Source organism: Petromyzon marinus, chromosome 35 (assembly GCF_048934315.1).
Source record: "Petromyzon marinus isolate PM22_M1 ecotype Great Lakes invasive population chromosome 35, UKy_Petmar_22M1.pri1.0, whole genome shotgun sequence".
Taxonomy (NCBI): Eukaryota; Metazoa; Chordata; class Hyperoartia; order Petromyzontiformes; family Petromyzontidae; genus Petromyzon; species Petromyzon marinus.
This window is the reverse complement of record NC_133701.1, coordinates 12,145,164-12,166,558: the sequence shown is the minus strand read 5'-3', so window position 1 is coordinate 12,166,558 and position 21,395 is coordinate 12,145,164. Positions and strand designations below refer to the sequence as shown.

The window sequence follows — 21,395 nt, the reverse complement described above, 5'->3', positions numbered from 1 at the left end:
ACATCTGAGCTATTCACAGTACTATATAGTGAACCAATAAAAACTAAAATATAAATTACCTTCATGTTATCAATAAACTCTATATTCTCCAATCAGCTAAGCTACCAACCATAAGTCGTTATATATCACAATGCTATATGGCGAAAAAATGGGTGGATTCTTACCCTCAAATTTCCGTACCACGGATAGCTACGGGCCCCGTTCAGACGGACGAGTTCGTCCATGGTCGGAACAGAGGAGGGGGAGAGAGACAGCTGCGAAGCCCTAGTATACTCCATGTTGTAAACCATACCATTAACCGTGGTGTGAGAGGTATTAAGAGGCAATGCTGGCGAAAGAGCTGCGGTCTGAAGGTCATCGTAAAATTACAATTAATTAAGAACAGAAATGATTTAACACATCTTTCCAGTGGTTACTAAGCCTGAATCCATCTTCTCGGTTGAAATTGTCTCTGTGCTTGTATATGTGAATGGCCTCATGAACGAATCTCTCATGGTAGCCAGTTGGTTTGCAAAGAACCTCCGTCTTGGAGAAGTCAATGTCATGTGAGCCCACTGAATTGTAACAGTGATCTGCCACGGCAGAGGAGTTCGTCTTACCGTGTTTCAAGTCTGCTTTATGTTCGCGGATGCGGTCCGAGATATGTCTTTTGGTTTCTCCAATGTAGCTACTACCACAGAGGCACTTTAGTTTGTAAACGCCCGGGTACTGTATGTCTGGAAGAGCATCTTTTACAGATGGAACTAAATCACGGATTTTGTGTACTGTGTTGAATCGGACCTGGATCTTGTGTTTATTCAGGATTTTGGAGATCTTTTTAGTGACCCCTGCAATGTAGGGTAAGGTGATGGTTTTGAGTGGCTCCACAAGAGGATCCTTCTTCATGACTGGAGTGATGGCTTTGCGGATTGTGTAGTCGGAGTAGCCATTAGCCCTGAGAGCCTGGTGTACGTGCTTGAGTTCACTGGTAATGTGTTCCTGGTCGGAAATGCATTGGGCTCTATGGTATAGAGTCTTGATGAGGCAGTTCTTCTGGGATGGATGGTGGTGGGAATCCGGTTTCAAGTAAGCATCTGTATGGGTAGCTTTCCTGTAGACAGAGTGGCTCATTGAACCATCATGTCTCCTTTTAATTAAGACATCCAGAAAGGGTAGTTTGCCATCTTTTTCGACCTCCATGGTAAATCTGATGGCTGGGTGTATGGAATTGATGTGGTCGCGGAATTGGTCTAGAGCAGGCTGGCCATGTGGCCAGATGACAAAGGTGTCATCAACGTACCTCTTCCATAAGGTCGGGCGTAGAGTGGCAGTCTGGATGGCGTCAGTTTCAAATTTTTCCATGAATACGTTGGCTACAACCGGAGATAGGGGGGAGCCCATTGGGGTGCCCTCAGTTTGTTTGTAGAAAGTTCCATTCCAGGTGAAGTATGTGTTGGTTAAGCAATGTCTCACCAGGGGGGGTACATCAGTATGCAGTCCTTGATGAACCAGGTCTTCAATGATAGCGATGGTGTCAGGTACCGGGACTTTGGTGAACAAGGACACCACATCAAAACTGACAAGCAGGTCGTTTGGGGACAGGGAAATGTCTTTGATTGTCGATACCAGGTGAGTAGAATTTAGTACCGCAGAGGTGATAAAGCAGACTTGAAACACGGTAAGACGAACTCCTCTGCCGTGGCAGATCACTGTTACAATTCAGTGGGCTCACATGACATTGACTTCTCCAAGACGGAGGTTCTTTGCAAACCAACTGGCTACCATGAGAGATTCGTTCATGAGGCCATTCACATATACAAGCACAGAGACAATTTCAACCGAGAAGATGGATTCAGGCTTAGTAACCACTGGAAAGATGTGTTAAATCATTTCTGTTCTTAATTAATTGTAATTTTACGATGACCTTCAGACCGCAGCTCTTTCGCCAGCATTGCCTCTTAATACCTCTCACACCACGGTTAATGGTATGGTTTACAACATGGAGTATACTAGGGCTTCGCAGCTGTCTCTCTCCCCCTCCTCTGTTCCGACCATGGACGAACTCGTCCGTCTGAACGGGGCCCGTAGCTATCCGTGGTACGGAAATTTGAGGGTAAGAATCCACCCATTTTTTCGCCATATAGCATTGTGATATATAACGACTTATGGTTGGTAGCTTAGCTGATTGGAGAATATAGAGTTTATTGATAACATGAAGGTAATTTATATTTTAGTTTTTATTGGTTCACTATATAGTACTGTGAATAGCTCAGATGTGTAGTCATTTCTGTGACCAGTCACTAGCAAATCACCCAGTTATTTCAATGCTAAATTCGCCTAGTTATTTCAATGCTAAATTCTCCTGTTTGATTTGTACTAAGTGCCTCGGTGAATGTGTATGCTCTGACTTCAACGTAACTATTTCTGTAGCAGTTACAAGCGAATCACTCAGCCATTTCAATGCTAAATTCTATGCTAATCCCATTATCAAGGGGTGCCTCTGCGGATGTGTATGCCTTAATTTAGCTATTTCAATGCTAAATTCTATGCTAATTCCTTTTAACAATGGGTGCCTCTGCGGATGTGTATGCTTTAACTTTTAACATAGCTATTTCTGTGACCAGTCACAAGCTAATCATTCAGCCATTTCAATGCTAAATTTTATGCTAATTCCTTCGTCAAGGCTCTTTGTTCCTCTCACACAGCTTAAAAAGCCGTGATCTGAACGTGGCTCTCTCACTCCAGCGCTGTCCTACCAGACAGTCTCGCTCCCTTCACCTGATGAAGGCCGCTTGTGTTGTGGCCGAAACGTCGTGAGAATATTATTGTGTTATTTTATTTTATCAATTTATTATTTTATTCTCATTCTACGTGACTTTACCGAAAGAACCAAAGAAGATGAATCATTGCAGTCACGAAAGCTTTAAATCGAAATTTGATGATATTTTGTTAATCAGTTCTGTGATATATTTTTCCATGAACCATTGTCTCACATAGGCCGTAGCCCAGCCCCGCACGAAGTCGAATTGTACGCTTCATACCATGCATGACACTAGCAGTACAATTTCGATTAAATTTGGCGATAAGATGCAGCACTACCCTCAATTAAACATTACTAATAATCACTGCATTTCCTTGATGAAATGCATCTTGGCTATGATTATTCTTCACGGATGTTTCTGAGTAAATATTGGAATTCCCTATTTCTCGGATCATGCGTTCGTCTAAACGACAACTAGTTTGTCAAAAAATGATGGGTATTGTCTTGCTTGAATCACTTGTGATGAGGAATTCTTCTTGCCTGTGTAGTGGAGTAGAAATGTGCGTATTGCATGGAGACAGAGACAGTGCGGTTTATGTTGGGTCAGCCTGTTGTGAAGGCAATGTCATTGGGATTCATGTTGGGTCAGCCTGTAGCGAAGACAAATACAGTGCAGGTAATGTTGGGACAATTAAGCTGGGAGAGCCAAGGAGGGCTGTGATTGTTTGGTGCTGTTGCCGGGGCCGGGGAGGCGTCTGGAAGTCTGGCGAGAAGCAGGTGTACGATCACGCGGAGTGCCGTTGGGACGCGGACTAATTAATTAAGGCGTAATGATAGCGGGGATAAATTGGGGGGTCGGCAATTGGAGCGGGATTTTGAGTTTGGAGAGCTTGGAGTCAACAGGCGGAATTGAAGTGTGGAGAGTTTGAGAGAGAGAGAGTTTGAAAGACAGAGTTTGTAAGACGCTGTGTGCGAAGACGCTGGGTGCGAAGTCGCTGTGTGCGAAGTCGCTGTGTGCGGAGTAAGGGAAGTAATCGTGGGGAATGGAGAGACAAAGGTGGCGAGCGAGTCGAGTGAAGCACGGCGAGCGAGCCGTGGCGACCTGGATACTGTAGAATTTGGAGGACATGCTGAGAGTTGTAGATAAAGCGGTGTTCGGAGAAAGACAGAAATTGTCCGAGTGAAATCGAACACTACACCTGGATAAATAATGAGAATGTATATTTCACACGAACCACGTGGATCGATTGCTGAGAATGGATTAAAACTATCCTATTGTGACACCATGCCACAGTCAAGATGGCCGAGCGGTCTAAGGCGCTGCGTTCAGGTCTCAGTCTCCCCTGGAGGCGTGGGTTCGAATCCCACTTCTGACAGAATGATGCTCTTTTGTGAATTAACAACAATTTTGTGATTTCAATTAAACTTTGCTATCACAATAGAATTGAGAAATATTCGATAATGGAAGTTGGCAGGAAAGTATGGTGAAATATAAATATGAGAAAAACAAAAGACACAGACAAAGAGTGATTGAGAGCATTACATATATATTATGGAGGGAAACACAATGCAAAAAATCACGTTGGTATGCAAGGGGTCGGCATTAAAAACATGTAAAATGAAAATTTATAACACTGCTATGACTACTATACGACCAATTGTCTTCCTGTTATAGGGCAGGTAAGATAGTGCTGCCCTTCTGGTGTGGATATGAAGTAACTTGATGATATTTTGTTAATCAGTTCTGTGATATATTTTTCCATGAACCATTGTCTCACATAGGCCGTAGGCCAGCCCCGCACGAAGTCGAATTGTACGCTTCATACCATGCATGACACTAGCAGTACAATTTCGATTAAATTTGGCGATAAGATGCAGCACTACCCTCAATTAAACATTACTAATAATCACTGCATTTCCTTGATGAAATGCATCTTGGCTATGATTATTCTTCACGGATGTTTCTGAGTAAATATTGGAATTCCCTATTTCTCGGATCATGCGTCCGTCTAAACGACAACTAGTTTGTCAACAAATGGTGGGTATTGTCTTGCTTGAATCACTTGTGATGAGGAAGTCTTCTTGCCTGTGTAGTGGAGTAGAAAGGTGCGTATTGCATGGAAACAGAGACAATGTGGTTTATGTTGGGTCAGCCTGTTGTGAAGGCAATGTCATTGGGGTTCATGTTGGGTCAGCCTGTAACGAAGGCAAATACAGTGCAGGTAATGTTGGGACAATTAAGCTGGGAGAGCCAAGGACGGCTGTGATTGTTTGGTGCTGTTGCCGGGGCCGGAGAGGCGTCTGGAAGTCTGGCGAGAAGCAGGTGTACGATCACGCGGAGTGCCGTTGGGACGCGGACTAATTAATTAATGATAGCGGGGATAAATTGGGGGGTCGGCAATTGGAGCGGGATTTTGAGTTTGGAGAGCTTGGAGTCAACAGGCGGAATTGAAGTGTGGAGAGTTTGAGAGAGAGAGTTTGAGAGACAGAGTTTGTAAGACGCTGTGTGCGAAGTCGCTGTGTGCGAAGTCGCTGTGTGCGAAGACGCTGAGTGCGGAGTAAGTGAAGTAATCGTGGGGAATGGAGAGACAAAGGTGGCGAGCGAGTCGAGTGAAGCACGGCAAGCGAGCCGTGGCGACCTGGATACTGTAGAATGTGGAGGACATGCTGAGAGTTGTAGATAAAGCGGTGTTCGGAGAAAGACAGAAGTTGTCCGAGTGAAATCGAACACTACACCTGGATAAATAATGAGAATGTATATTTCACACGAACCACGTGGATCGATGCTGAGAATGGATTAAAATTATCCTATTGTGACACCATGCCACAGTCAGGATGGCCGAGCGGTCTAAGGCGCTGCGTTCAGGTCGCAGTCTCCCCTGGAGGCGTGGGTTCAAATCCCACTTCTGACAGAATGATGCTCTTTTGTGAATTAACAACAATTATGTGATTTCAATTAAACTTTGCTATCACAATAGAATTGAGAAATATTCGATAATGGGAGTTGGCAGGAAAGTATGGTGAAATATAAATATGAGAAAAACAAAAGACACGCACAAAGAGTGATTGAGAGCATTACATACATATTATGGAGGGAAACAAAATGCAAAAAATCACGTTGGTATGCAAGGGGTCGGCATTAAAAACTTGTAAAATGAAAATTTATAACGCTGCTATGACTACTATACGACCAATTGTCTTCCTGTTGTAGGGCAGGTCGGATAGTGCTGCCCTACTGGTGTGGATATGAAGTAACTTGATGATATTTTGTTAATCAGTTCTGTGATATATTTTTCCATGAACCATTGTGTCACATAGGCCGTAGGCCAGCCCTGCACGAAGTCGAATTGTACGCTTCATACCATGCATGCCACTAGCAGTACAATTTCGATTAAATTTGGCGATAAGATGCAGCACTACCCTCAATTAAACATTACTAAGAATCACTGCATTTCCTTGATGAAATGCATCTTGGCTATGATTATTCTTCACGGATGTTTCTGAGTAAATATTGGAATTCCCTATTTCTATGATCATGCGTCCGTGTAAACGACAACTAGTTTGTCAAAAAATGATGGGTATTGTCTTCCTTGATTCACTTGTGATGAGGAAGTCTTCTTGCCTGTGTAGTGGAGTAGAAAGGTGCGTATTGCATGGAAACAGAGACGGTGCGGTTTATGTTGAGTCAGCCTGTTGTGAAGGCAATGTCATTGGGGTTCATGTTGGGTCAGCCTGTAGCGAAGGCAAATACAGTGCAGATAATGTTGGGACAATTAAGCTGGGAGAGCCAAGGACGGCTGTGATTGTTTGGTGCTGTTGCCGGGGCCGGAGAGGCGTCTGGAAGTCTGGCGAGAAGCAGGTGTACGATCACGATAATGGAAGTAGGCAGGAACGTATGGTGAAATATAAATATGAGAACAACTAAAGTCACGCACAAAGATTGATTGAGAGTATTAAATATATATTATGGAGGGAAACACAATGCAAAAATTCACGTTGGTATGCAAGGGGTCGGCATTAAAAACATGTAAAATGAAAATTTATAACACTGCTAAGACTGCTAAACAACCAATTGTCTTCCTGTTGTAGGGCAGGTCGGATAGTGCTGCCCTTCTGGTGTGGAAATGAAGTAACTTGACGAAATTTTGTGAATCAGTTCTGTGATATATTTTTCCATGAACCATTGTCTCACATAGGCCGTAGACCAGCCCTGCACGAAGTCGAATTGTACGCTTCATACCATGCATGACACTAGCAGTACAATTTCGATTCAATTTGGCGATAAGATTCAGCAATGCCCTCAATTAAACATTCCTAACAATCACTGCATTTCCTTGATCAAATGCATCTTGGTTATGATTATTCTTCACGGATGTTTCTGAGTAAATATTGGAATTCCCTGTTCCGATGATCATGCGTCCGTCTAATCGACAACTAGTTTGTCAAAAAAAATGGTGGGTATTGTTTTGCTTCATTCACTGGTGATGAGGAAGTGGTCTTGGCTGGATAAATAATGAGAATGTATGTTTCACACGAACCACGTGGATCGATTGCTGAGAATGGATTAAAATTATCCTATTGTAATTCCATGCCACAGTCAGGATGGCCGAGCGGTCTAAGGTGCTGCGTTTAGGTCTCAGTCTCCCATGGAGGCGTGGGTTCGAACCCCACTTCTGACAGAATGATGCTCTTTTGTGAATTAACAACAATTTTGTGATTTCAATTAAAATTTGCTATCACAATAGAATTGATAAATTTTCGATAATGGAATTTGGCAGGAAAGTATAGTGAAATATAAATATGAGAAAAATAAAAGACACGGACAAAGAGTGATTGAGAGCATTACATGTATATTATGGAGGGAAACACAATGCAAAAAATCATGTTGGCATGCAAGGGGTCAGCATTAAAAACATGTAAAATGAAAATTTATAACACTGCTATGACTACTATACGACCAATTGTCTTCCTGTTATAGGGCAGGTAAGATAGTGCTGCCCTTCTGGTGTGGATATGAAGTAACTTGATGATATTTTGTTAATCAGTTCTGTGATATATTTTTCCATGAACCATTGTCTCACATAGGCCGTAGCCCAGCCCCGCACGAAGTCGAATTGTACGCTTCATACCATGCATGACACTAGCAGTACAATTTCGATTAAATTTGGCGAAAAGATGCCGCACTACCCTCAATTAAACATTACTAATAATCACTGCATTTCCTTGATGAAATGCATCTTGGCTATGATTATTCTTCACGGATGTTTCTGAGTAAATATTGGAATTCCCTATTTCTCGGATCATGCGTTCGTCTAAACGACAACTAGTTTGTCAAAAAATGATGGGTATTGTCTTGCTTGAATCACTTGTGATGAGGAATTCTTCTTGCCTGTGTAGTGGAGTAGAAATGTGCGTATTGCATGGAGACAGAGACAGTACGGTTTATGTTGGGTCAGCCTGTTGTGAAGGCAATGTCATTGGGATTCATGTTGGGTCAGCCTGTAGCGAAGACAAATACAGTGCAGGTAATGTTGGGACAATTAAGCTGGGAGAGCCAAGGAAGGCTGTGATTGTTTGGTGCTGTTGCCGGGGCCGGAGAGGCGTCTGGAAGTCTAGCGAGAAGCAGGTGTACGATCACGCGGAGTGCCGTTGGGACGCGGACTAATTAATTAAGGCATAATGATAGCGGGGATAAATTGGGGGGTCGGCAATTGGAGCGGGATTTTGAGTTTGGAGAGCTTGGAGTCAACAGGCGGAATTGAAGTGTGGAGAGTTTGAGAGAGAGAGAGTTTGAAAGACAGAGTTTGTAAGACGCTGGGTGCGAAGACGCTGTGTGCGAAGTCGCTGTGTGCGAAGTCGCTGTGTGCGGAGTAAGTGAAGTAATTGTGGGGAATGGAGAGACAAAGGTGGCGAGCGAGTCGAGTGAAGCACGGCGAGCGAGCCGTGGCGACCTGGATACTGTAGAATGTGGAGGACATGCTGAGAGTTGTAGATAAAGCGGTGTTCGGAGAAAGACAGAAGTTGTCCGAGTGACATCGAACACTACACCTGGATAAATAATGAGAATGTATATTTCACACGAACCACGTGGATGGATTGCTGAGAATGGATTAAAACTATCCTATTGTGACACCATGCTACAGTCAGGATGGCCGAGCGGTCTAAGGCGCTGCGTTCAGGTCTCAGTCTCCCCTGGAGGCGTGGGTTCGAATCCCACTTCGGACAGAATGATGCTCTTTTGTGAATTAACAACAATTTTGTGATTTCAATTAAACTTTGCTATCACAATAGAATTGAGAAATATTCGATAATGGAAGTTGGCAGGAAAGTATGGTGAAATATAAATATGAGAAAAACAAAAGACACAGACAAAGAGTGATTGAGAGCATTACATATATATTATGGAGGGAAACACAATGCAAAAAATCACGTTGGTATGCAAGGGGTCGGCATTAAAAACATGTAAAATGAAAATTTATAACACTGCTATGACTACTATACGACCAATTGTCTTCCTGTTATAGGGCAGGTAAGATAGTGCTGCCCTTCTGGTGTGGATATGAAGTAACTTGATGATATTTTGTTAATCAGTTCTGTGATATATTTTTCCATGAACCATTGTCTCACATAGGCCGTAGGCCAGCCCCGCACGAAGTCGAATTGTACGCTTCATACCATGCATGACACTAGCAGTACAATTTCGATTAAATTTGGCGATAAGATGCAGCACTACCCTCAATTAAACATTACTAATAATCACTGCATTTCCTTGATGAAATGCATCTTGGCTATGATTATTCTTCACGGATGTTTCTGAGTAAATATTGGAATTCCCTATTTCTCGGATCATGCGTCCGTCTAAACGACAACTAGTTTGTCAACAAATGGTGGGTATTGTCTTGCTTGAATCACTTGTGATGAGGAAGTCTTCTTGCCTGTGTAGTGGAGTAGAAAGGTGCGTATTGCATGGAAACAGAGACAATGTGGTTTATGTTGGGTCAGCCTGTTGTGAAGGCAATGTCATTGGGGTTCATGTTGGGTCAGCCTGTAACGAAGGCAAATACAGTGCAGGTAATGTTGGGACAATTAAGCTGGGAGAGCCAAGGACGGCTGTGATTGTTTGGTGCTGTTGCCGGGGCCGGAGAGGCGTCTGGAAGTCTGGCGAGAAGCAGGTGTACGATCACGATAATGGAAGTAGGCAGGAACGTATGGTGAAATATAAATATGAGAACAACTAAAGTCACGCACAAAGATTGATTGAGAGTATTAAATATATATTATGGAGGGAAACACAATGCAAAAATTTACGTTGGTATGCAAGGGGTCGGCATTAAAAACATGTAAAATGAAAATTTATAACACTGCTAAGACTGCTAAACAACCAATTGTCTTCCTGTTGTAGGGCAGGTCGGATAGTGCTGCCCTTCTGGTGTGGAAATGAAGTAACTTGACGAAATTTTGTGAATCAGTTCTGTGATATATTTTTCCATGAACCATTGTCTCACATAGGCCGTAGACCAGCCCTGCACGAAGTCGAATTGTACGCTTCATACCATGCATGACACTAGCAGTACAATTTCGATTCAATTTGGCGATAAGATTCAGCAATGCCCTCAATTAAACATTCCTAACAATCACTGCATTTCCTTGATCAAATGCATCTTGGTTATGATTATTCTTCACGGATGTTTCTGAGTAAATATTGGAATTCCCTGTTCCGATGATCATGCGTCCGTCTAATCGACAACTAGTTTGTCAAAAAAAATGGTGGGTATTGTTTTGCTTGATTCACTGGTGATGAGGAAGTGGTCTTGGCTGGATAAATAATGAGAATGTATGTTTCACACGAACCACGTGGATCGATTGCTGAGAATGGATTAAAATTATCCTATTGTACTTCCATGCCACAGTCAGGATGGCCGAGCGGTCTAAGGTGCTGTGTTTAGGTCTCAGTCTCCCATGGAGGCGTGGGTTCAAATCCCACTTCTGACAGAATGATGCTTTTTTGTGAATTAACAACAATTTTGTGATTTCAATTAAAATTTGCTATCACAATAGAATTGATAAATTTTCGATAATGGAATTTGGCAGGAAAGTATGGTGAAATATAAATATGAGAAAAATAAAAGACACGGACAAAGAGTGATTGAGAGCATTACATGTATATTATGGAGGGAAACACAATGCAAAAAATCATGTTGGCATGCAAGGGGTCAGCATTAAAAACATGTAAAATGAAAATTTATAACACTGCTATGACTACTATACGACCAATTGTCTTCCTGTTATAGGGCAGGTAAGATAGTGCTGCCCTTCTGGTGTGGATATGAAGTAACTTGATCATATTTTGTTAATCAGTTTTGTGATATATTTTTCCATGAACCGTTGTCTCACATAGGCCGTAGCCCAGCCCTGTACGAAGTCCAAATGTAGTTCATACCATGCATGACACTAGCAGTACAATTTCGATTAAATTTGGCGATAAGATGCAGCACTACCCTCAATTAAACATTACTAATAATCACTGCATTTCCTTGATGAAATGCATCTTGGCTATGATCATTCTTCACGGATGTTTCTGAGTAAATATTGGAATTCCCTATTTCTCGGATCATGCGTCCGTCTAAACGACAACCAGTTTGTCAACAAATGGTGGGTATTGTCTTGCTTGAATCACTTGTGATGAGGAAGTCTTCTTGCCTGTGTAGTGGAGTAGAAAGGTGCGTATTGCATGGAAACAGAGACAGTGCGGTTTATGTTGGGTCAGCCTGTTGTGAAGGCAATGTCATTGGGGTTCATGTTGGGTCAGCCTGTAGCGAAGACAAATACAGTGCAGGTAATGTTGGGACAATTAAGCTGGGAGAGCCAAGGACGGCTGTGATTGTTTGGTGCCGTTGCCGGGGCCGGAGAGGCGTCTGGAAGTCTGGCGAGAAGCAGGTGTACGATCACGCGGAGTGCCGTTGGGACGCGGACTAATTAATTAAGGCGTAATGATAGCGGGGATAAATTGGGGGGTCGGCAATTGGAGCGGGATGTTGAGTTTGGAGAGCTTGGAGTCAACAGGCGGAATTGAAGTGTGGAGAGTTTGAGAGAGAGAGTTTGAGAGACAGAGTTTGTAAGACGCTGTGTGCGAAGACGCTGGGTGCGAAGATGCTGTGTGCGAAGTCGCTGTGTGCGAAGACGCTGTGTGCGGAGTAGCGAAGTAATTGTGGGGAATGGAGAGACAAAGGTGGCGAGCGAGTCGAGTGAAGCACGGCGAGCGAGCCGTGGCGACCAGGATACTGTAGAATGTGGAGGACATGCTGAGAGTTGTAGATAAAGCGGTGTTCGGAGAAAGACAGAAGTTGTCCGAGTGAAATCGAACACTACACCTGGATAAATAATGAGAATGTATATTTCACACGAACCACGTGGATCGATATCCTAGAGTGATACCATGCCACAGTCAGGATGGCCGAGCGGTCTAAGGCGCTGCGTTCAGGTCTCAGTCTCCCCTGGAGGCGTGGGTTCGAATCCCACTTCTGACAGAATGATGCTCTTTTGTGAATTAACAACAATTTTGTGATTTCAATTAAACTTTGCTATCACAATAGAATTGAGAAATATTCGATAATGGAAGTTGGCAGGAAAGTATGGTGAAATATAAATATGAGAAAAACAAAAGACACAGACAAAGAGTGATTGAGAGCATTACATATATATTATGGAGGGAAACACAATGCAAAAAATCACGTTGGTATGCAAGGGGTCGGCATTAAAAACATGTAAAATGAAAATGTATAACACTGCTATGACTACTATACGACCAATTGTCTTCCTGTTATAGGGCAGGTAAGATAGTGCTGCCCTTCTGGTGTGGATATGAAGTAACTTGATGATATTTTGTTAATCAGTTCTGTGATATATTTTTCCATTAACCATTGTCTCACATAGGCCGTAGGCCAGCCCCGCACGAAGTCGAATTGTACGCTTCATACCATGCATGACACTAGCAGTACAATTTCGATTAAATTTGGCGATAAGATGCAGCACTACCCTCAATTAAACATTACTAATAATCACTGCATTTCCTTGATGAAATGCATCTTGGCTATGATTATTCTTCACGGATGTTTCTGAGTAAATATTGGAATTCCCTATTTCTCGGATCATTTGTTCGTCTAAACGACAACTAGTTTGTCAAAAAATGATGGGTATTGTCTTGCTTGAATCACTTGTGATGAGGAATTCTTCTTGCCTGTGTAGTGGAGTAGAAATGTGCGTATTGCATGGAGACAGAGACAGTGCGGTTTATGTTGGGTCAGCCTGTTGTGAAGGCAATGTCATTGGGATTCATGTTGGGTCAGCCTGTAGCGAAGACAAATACAGTGCAGGTAATGTTGGGACAATTAAGCTGGGAGAGCCAAGGAGGGCTGTGATTGTTTGGTGCTGTTGCCGGGGCCGGAGAGGCGTCTGGAAGTCTGGCGAGAAGCAGGTGTACGATCACGCGGAGTGCCGTTGGGACGCGGACTAATTAATTAAGGCGTAATGATAGCGGGGATAAATTGGGGGGTCGGCAATTGGAGCGGGATTTTGAGTTTGGAGAGCTTGGAGTCAACAGGCGGAATTGAAGTGTGGAGAGTTTGAGAGAGAGAGTTTGAGAGAGAGAGTTTGAGAGACAGAGTTTGAGAGACAGAGTTTGTAAGACGCTGGGTGCGAAGTCGCTATGTGCGAAGTCGCTGTGTGCGAAGACACTGAGTGCGGAGTAAGTGAAGTAATCGTGGGGAATGGAGAGACAAAGGTGGCGAGCGAGTCGAGTGAAGCACGGCAAGCGAGCCGTGGCGACCTGGATACTGTAGAATGTGGAGGACATGCTGAGAGTTGTAGATAAAGCGGTGTTCGGAGAAAGACAGAAGTTGTCCGAGTGAAATCGAACACTACACCTGGATAAATAATGAGAATGTATATTTCACACGAACCACGTGGATCGATGCTGAGAATGGATTAAAATTATCCTATTGTGACTCCATGCCACAGTCAGGATGGCCGAGCGGTCTAAGGCGCTGCGTTCAGGTCGCAGTCTCCCCTGGAGGCGTGGGTTCAAATCCCACTTCTGACAGAATGATGCTCTTTTGTGAATTAACAACAATTATGTGATTTCAATTAAACTTTGCTATCACAATAGAATTGAGAAATATTCGATAATGGGAGTTGGCAGGAAAGTATGGTGAAATATAAATATGAGAAAAACAAAAGACACGCACAAAGAGTGATTGAGAGCATTACATACATATTATGGAGGGAAACAAAATGCAAAAAATCACGTTGGTATGCAAGGGGTCGGCATTAAAAACATGTAAAATGAAAATTTATAACGCTGCTATAACTACTATACGACCAATTGTCTTCCTGTTGTAGGGCAGGTCGGATAGTGCTGCCCTACTGGTGTGGATATGAAGTAACTTGATGATATTTTGTTAATCAGTTCTGTGATATATTTTTCCATGAACCATTGTCTCACATAGGCCGTAGGCCAGCCCTGCACGAAGTCGAATTGTACGCTTCATACCATGCATGCCACTAGCAGTACAATTTCGATTAAATTTGGCGATAAGATGCAGCACTACCCTCAATTAAACATTACTAAGAATCACTGCATTTCCTTGATGAAATGCATCTTGGCTATGATTATTCTTCACGGATGTTTCTGAGTAAATATTGGAATTCCCTATTTCTATGATCATGCGTCCATGTAAACGACAACTAGTTTGTCAAAAAATGATGGGTATTGTCTTGCTTGATTCACTTGTGATGAGGAAGTCTTCTTGCCTGTGTAGTGGAGTAGAAAGGTGCGTATTGCATGGAAACAGAGACGGTGCGGTTTATGTTGAGTCAGCCTGTTGTGAAGGCAATGTCATTGGGGTTCATGTTGGGTCAGCCTGTAGCGAAGGCAAATACAGTGCAGATAATGTTGGGACAATTAAGCTGGGAGAGCCAAGGACGGCTGTGATTGTTTGGTGCTGTTGCCGGGGCCGGAGAGGCGTCTGGAAGTCTGGCGAGAAGCAGGTGTACGATCACGATAATGGAAGTAGGCAGGAACGTATGGTGAAATATAAATATGAGAACAACTAAAGTCACGCACAAAGATTGATTGAGAGTATTAAATATATATTATGGAGGGAAACACAATGCAAAAATTCACGTTGGTATGCAAGGGGTCGGCATTAAAAACATGTAAAATGAAAATTTATAACACTGCTAAGACTGCTAAACAACCAATTGTCTTCCTGTTGTAGGGCAGGTAGGATAGTGCTGCCCTTCTGGTGTGGAAATGTAGTAACTTGACGAAATTTTGTTAATCAGTTCTGTGATATATTTTTCCATGAACCATTGTCTCACATAGGCCGTAGACCAGCCCTGCACGAAGTCGAATTGTACGCTTCATACCATGCATGACACTAGCAGTACAATTTCGATTCAATTCGGCGATAAGATTCAGCAATGCCCTCAATTAAACATTCCTAACAATCACTGCATTTCCTTGATCAAATGCATCTTGGTTATGATTATTCTTCACGGATGTTTCTGAGTAAATATTGGAATTCCCTGTTCCGATGATCATGCGTCCGTCTAATCGACAACTAGTTTGTCAAAAAAAATGGTGGGTATTGTTTTGCTTGAATCACTTGTGATGAGGAAGTGTTTTTGCCTGGATGAAACACATTCCTGCGGAGGGGGCTGGTAGGAAATTTTGAAGTAATTATGAAGTAAGTATGTACGGATTTTTAAGCCAAACTTGTTAGGGTCGTGCACAGAAGAAAGCAAAATGAAAAGTGTGCAGAATTATAAAACAACGCCAGAAAGTGAAGTGTAAAAGAGGTCGCACCAGAAAGTGCAGTGGATAATCCCCTGCCTCCTGTGAATTATTCCCGGTTGGGCTTCCAGTCCATATAAGGGCACCACGGGGTGACCAGCCCCTCCCCACCCAGCCCCACCCAGCCCCACCCCTCCCACCCCCCACCAAGCTCCACCCAGCCCCTCCCCACCCCACCCAGCCCCTCCCCACCCAGCCCCTCCCTACCCTCTCCTCTCCACCCAGCCCCAACCCTCCCACGTGGACAGACATCCACAGACATACACAATTAATCCCCTGCCTCCTGTAAATTAATCCCGGTTGGGCTTCCAGTCCACTACGTTTTCTACCAGTTTAAATAATGAGACTGGATATTGCACATGAACCGCATGGATCGATTACTGAGAATAGATTAAAATGATCCTCGAGTGACACCATGCCACAGTCAGGATGGCCGAGCGGTCTAAGGCGCTGCGTTCAGGTCGCAGTCTCCCCTGGAGGCGTGGGTTCGAATCCCACTTCTGACAGAATGATGCTCTTTTGTGAATTAACAACAATTTTGTGTTTTATGATTTCAATGAATCTTCGCTATCACAATAGAATTGAGAAATAGTCGATAATGGAAGTTGGACAGGAAAGTATGGTGAAATATAAATATGAGAAAAACAAAAGTCACGCACAAAGAGCGATTGAGATCATTACATATATATTATGGAGAGAAACACAATGCAAAAAATCACTTTGGTATGCAAGGGGTCGGCATTAAAAACATGGAAAATGAAAATTTATAACACTGCTAAGACTGCTATACAACCAATTGTCTTCCTGTTGTAGGGCAGGTCGGATAGTGCTGCCCCTCTTGTGTGGATATGAAGTAACTTGATGAAATTTTGTGAATCAGTTCTATGATATATTTTTCCATGAACATTGTCTCACATAGGGCGGAGACCAGCCCTGCACGAAGTCGAATTGTACGCTTCATACCATGCATGACACCACCAGTACAATTTCGATTCACTTTGGCGATAAGATTCAGCAATACCCTCAATTAAACATTCCTAACAATCACTGCATTTCCTTGATCAAATGCATCTTGGTTATGATTATTCTTCACGGATGTTTCTGAGTAAATATTGGAATTCCCTGTTCCGATGATCATGCGTCCGTCTAAACGACAACTAGTTTGTCAAAAAAAATGGTGGGTATTGTTTTGCTTGAATCAATTGTGATGAGGAAGTGTTTTTGCCTGGATAAAACACATTCCTGCGGAGGGGGCTGGTAGGAAATTTTGAAGTAATTATGAAGTAATTATGTACGGATATTTAAGCCAAACTTGTTAGGGTCGTGCACAGAAGAAAGCCAAATGAAAAGTGTGCAGAATTATAAAACAACGCCAGAAAGTGAAGTGTAAAAGAGGTCGCACCAGAAAGTGCAGTGGATAATCCCCTGCCTCCTGTGAATTAATCCCGGTTGGGCTTCCAGTCCATATAAGGGCACCACGGGGTGAACAGCCCCTGTCCACCCAGCCCCACCCCACCCAGCCCCACCCCTCCCACCCCCCACCAAGCTCCAACCAGCCCCTCTCCACCCCACCCAGCCCCTCCCCACCCAGCCCCTCCCTACCCTTTCCTCTCCACCCAGCCCCAACCCTCCCACGTGGACAGACATCCACAGACATACGCAATTAATCCCCTGCCTCCTGTAAATTAATCCCGGTTGGGCTTCCAGTCCACTACGTTTCCTACCAGTTTAAATAATGAGACTGGATATTGCACATGAACCGCATGCATCGATTGCTGAGAATAGATTAAAATGATCCTCCAGTGATACCATGCCACAGTCAGGATGGCCGAGCGGTCTAAGGCGCTGCGTTCAGGTCGCAGTCTCCCCTGGAGGCGTGGGTTCGAATCCCACTTCTGACAGAATGATGCTCTTTTGTGAATTAACAACAATTTTGTGTTTTATGATTTCAATGAATCTTCGCTATCACAATAGAATTGAGAAATAGTCGATAATGGAAGTTGGACAGGAAAGTATGGTGAAATATAAATATGAGAAAAACAAAAGTCACGCACAAAGAGCGATTGAGAGCATTACATATATATTATGGAGAGAAACACAATGCAAAAAATCACTTTGGTATGCAAGGGGTCGGCATTAAAAACATATAAAATGAAAATTTATAACACTGCTAAGACTGCTATACAACCAATTGTCTTCCTGTTGTAGGGCAGGTCGGATAGTGCTGCCCCTCTTGTGTGGATATGAAGTAACTTGATGAAATTTTGTGAATCAGTTCTATGATATATTTTTCCATGAACATTGTCTCACATAGGGCTGAGACCAGCCCTGCACGAAGTCGAATTGTACGCTTCATACCATGCATGACACCACCAGTACAATTTCGATTCACTTTGGCGATAAGATTCAGCAATACCCTCAATTAAACATTCCTAACAATCACTGCATTTCCTTGATCAAATGCATCTTGGTTATGATTATTCTTCACGGATGTTTCTGAGCAAATATTGGAATTTCCTCCTTCTAAGATCATGAGTCTGTCTAAATGACAACTAGTTTGTCAAAAAAAATGGTGGGTATTGTCTTGCTTGAATCACTTGTGATGAGGAAGTGTTTTGCCTGGATGAAACACATTCCTGCGGAGGGGGCTGGTAGGAAATTTTGAAGTAATTATGAAGTAATTATGTATGGATATTTAAGCCAAACTTGTTAGGGTCGTGCACAGAAGAAAGCAAAATGAAAAGTGTGCAGAATTATAAAACGCCAGAAAGTGAAGTGTAAAAGAGGTCGCACCAGAAAGTGCAGTGGATAATCCCCTGCCTCCTGTGAATTAATCCCGGTTGGGCTTCCAGTCCATATAAGGGCACCACGGGGTGACCAGCCCCTCCCCACCCAGCCCCACCCCACCCAGCCCCACCCCTCCCACCCCCCACCAAGCTCCACCCAGCCCCTCCCCACCCCACCCAGCCCCTCCCCACCCAGCCCCTCCCTACCCTTTCCTCTCCACCCAGCCCCAACCCTCCCACGTGGACAGACATCCACAGACATACGCAATTAATCCCCTGCCTCCTGTAAATTAATCCCGGTTGGGCTTCCAGTCCACTACGTTTCCTACCAGTTTAAATAATGAGACTGGATATTGCACATGAACCGCATGCATCGATTGCTGAGAATAGATTAAAATGATCCTCCAGTGATACCATGCCACAGTCAGGATGGCCGAGCGGTCTAAGGCGCTGCGTTCAGGTTGCAGTCTCCCCTGGATGCGTGGGTTCGAATCCCACTTCTGACAGAATGATGCTCTTTTGTGAATGAACAACAATTTTGTGTTTTATGATTTCAATGAATCTTCGCTATCACAATAGAATTGAGAAATAGTCGATAATGGAAGTAGGCAGGAAAGTTTGGTGAAATATGAATATGAGGAAACCAAATATCACGCACAAAGAGTGATTGGGAGTATTATATTATATATATTATGGAGGGAAACACAATGCAAAAAATCACGTTGGTATGCAAGGAGTCGGCATTAAAACATGTAAAATGAAAATGAATAACACTGCTATGATTGCTATACAACCAAATGTCTTCCTGTTGTAGGGTAGGGAGAATAGTGCTGCCCCTCTGGTGTGGATATGAAGCAACTTGATGATATTTTGTGAATCAGTTCTATGATATATTTTTCCATGAACCATTGTCTCACATAGGGCAGAGACCAGCCCTGCACGAAGTCCAAATGTACTTCATACCATGCATGACACCAGCAGTACAATTTCGATTCAATTTGGCGAAAAGATTCAGCAATACCCTCAATTTAACATTAGTAACAATCACTGCATTTCCTTGATCTAATGCATATTGGTTATGAATATTCTTCACGGATGTTTCTGAGCAAATATTGGAATTTCCTCCTTCTAAGATCATGAGTCTGTCTAAATGACAACTAGTTTGTCAAAAAAAATGGTGGGTATTGTCTTGCTTGAATCACTTGTGATGAGGAAGTGTTTTGCCTGGATGAAACACATTCCTGCGGAGGGGGCTGGTAGGAAATTTTGAAGTAATTATGAAGTAATTATGTACGGATATTTAAGCCAAACTTGTTAGGGTCGTGCACAGAAGAAAGCAAAATGAAAAGTGTGCAGAATTATAAAACGCCAGAAAGTGAAGTGTAAAAGAGGTCGCACCAGAAAGTGCAGTGGATAATCCCCTGCCTCCTGTGACTTAATCCCGGTTGGGCTTCCAGTCCATATAAGGGCACCACGGGGTGACCAGCCCCTCCCCACCCAGCCCCACCCCACCCAGCCCCACCCCTCCCACCCCCCACCAAGCTCCACCCAGCCCCTCCCCACCCCACCCAGCCCCTCCCCACCCAGCCCCTCCCTACCCTCTCCTCTCCACCCAGCCCCAACCCTCCCACGTGGACAGACATCCACAGACATACGCAATTAATCCCCTGCCTCCTGTAAATTAATCCCGGTTGGGCTTCCAGTCCACTACGTTTCCTACCAGTTTAAATAATGAGACTGGATATTGCACATGAACCGCATGGATCGATTGCTGAGAATAGATTAAAATGATCCTCGAGTGATACCATGCCACAGTCAGGATGGCCGAGCGGTCTAAGGCGCTGCGTTCAGGTCGCAGTCTCCCCTGGAGGCGTGGGTTCGAATCCCACTTCTGACAGAATGATGCTCTTTTGTGAATTAACAACAATTTTGTGTTTTATGATTTCAATGAATCTTCGCTATCACAATAGAATTGAGAAATAGTCGATAATGGAAGTTGGCAGGAAAGTTTGGTGAAATATGAATATGAGGAAACCAAATATCACGCACAAAGAGTGATTGGGAGCATTATATTATATATATTATGGAGGGAAACACAATGCAAAAAATCACGTTGGTATGCAAGGAGTCGGCATTAAAACATGTAAAATGAAAATGAATAACACTGCTATGATTGCTATACAACCAAATGTCTTCCTGTTGTAGGGTAGGGAGAATAGTGCTGCCCCTCTGGTGTGGATATGAAGCAACTTGATGATATTTTGTGAATCAGTTCTATGATATATTTTTCCATGAACCATTGTCTCACATAGGGCAGAGACCAGCCCTGCACGAAGTCCAAATGTACTTCATACCATGCATGACACCAGCAGTACAATTTCGATTCAATTTGGCGAAAAGATTCAGCAATACCCTCAATTTAACATTAGTAACAATCACTGCATTTCCTTGATCAAATGCATCTTGGTTATGAATATTCTTCACGGATGTTTCTGAGCAAATATTGGAATTTCCTCCTTCTAAGATCATGAGTCTGTCTAAATGACAACTAAGATGTCAAAAAATGGTTGGTAATGTATTTCTTGAATCACTGTGTTCTCACCTGGATAAAAAATTAGAATGTACAGTATATATCCCATGAAGCACATGGATCGATTGCGGAGAATTGGTTAAAATAATGCTCCAGTAACAAACACCATGCCAGTCAGGATGGCCGAGTGGTCTCAGGCACTGCATTCAGGTCGCAGTCTCCCCTGGAGGCGTGGGTTCGAATATCTGGTGACAGCATGTTTTCGTGTGAATTTAAATATATTTAGTTTTTGTGATTTCAATGAAACTTACCTATCAAAATAAAGACATCAATATTCACACTTTTTGAAGGCGTGCATTTTGTATGTCAGTCAAATTTTTTTGTTTACATTCTTGCAGCAACACTATCACACGAGTTAAGACTCCGTGTGGTAACTTATTGTAATGAAAAAATTGTTATAGGAGGGATTTTCCCTGTAAAAAAAAC

At 43.2% G+C, this 21,395-nt stretch overlaps 8 non-coding genes across 8 annotated transcripts; all 8 read left to right on the top strand.

Moving 5' to 3' along the window:
• The first annotated feature begins 5,569 nt into the window (after positions 1 to 5,569).
• On the top strand, positions 5,570 to 5,652 carry TRNAL-CAG (transfer RNA leucine (anticodon CAG)). The gene has a single exon. It is a non-coding gene; the product is annotated as a tRNA-Leu (tRNA).
• A 1,684-nt stretch (positions 5,653 to 7,336) lies between these two features.
• TRNAL-CAG (transfer RNA leucine (anticodon CAG)) lies at positions 7,337 to 7,419 on the top strand. Its single transcript has one exon. It is a non-coding gene; the product is annotated as a tRNA-Leu (tRNA).
• Positions 7,420 to 10,649: 3,230 nt separating this feature from the next.
• TRNAL-UAG (transfer RNA leucine (anticodon UAG)) lies at positions 10,650 to 10,732 on the top strand. The gene has a single exon. It is a non-coding gene; the product is annotated as a tRNA-Leu (tRNA).
• Positions 10,733 to 12,184: 1,452 nt separating this feature from the next.
• On the top strand, positions 12,185 to 12,267 carry TRNAL-CAG (transfer RNA leucine (anticodon CAG)). Its single transcript has one exon. It is a non-coding gene; the product is annotated as a tRNA-Leu (tRNA).
• A 1,488-nt stretch (positions 12,268 to 13,755) lies between these two features.
• TRNAL-CAG (transfer RNA leucine (anticodon CAG)) lies at positions 13,756 to 13,838 on the top strand. The gene has a single exon. It is a non-coding gene; the product is annotated as a tRNA-Leu (tRNA).
• Positions 13,839 to 16,016: 2,178 nt separating this feature from the next.
• On the top strand, positions 16,017 to 16,099 carry TRNAL-CAG (transfer RNA leucine (anticodon CAG)). Its single transcript has one exon. It is a non-coding gene; the product is annotated as a tRNA-Leu (tRNA).
• A 1,312-nt stretch (positions 16,100 to 17,411) lies between these two features.
• TRNAL-CAG (transfer RNA leucine (anticodon CAG)) lies at positions 17,412 to 17,494 on the top strand. The gene has a single exon. It is a non-coding gene; the product is annotated as a tRNA-Leu (tRNA).
• A 2,699-nt stretch (positions 17,495 to 20,193) lies between these two features.
• TRNAL-CAG (transfer RNA leucine (anticodon CAG)) lies at positions 20,194 to 20,276 on the top strand. Its single transcript has one exon. It is a non-coding gene; the product is annotated as a tRNA-Leu (tRNA).
• Positions 20,277 to 21,395: the final 1,119 nt, after the last annotated feature.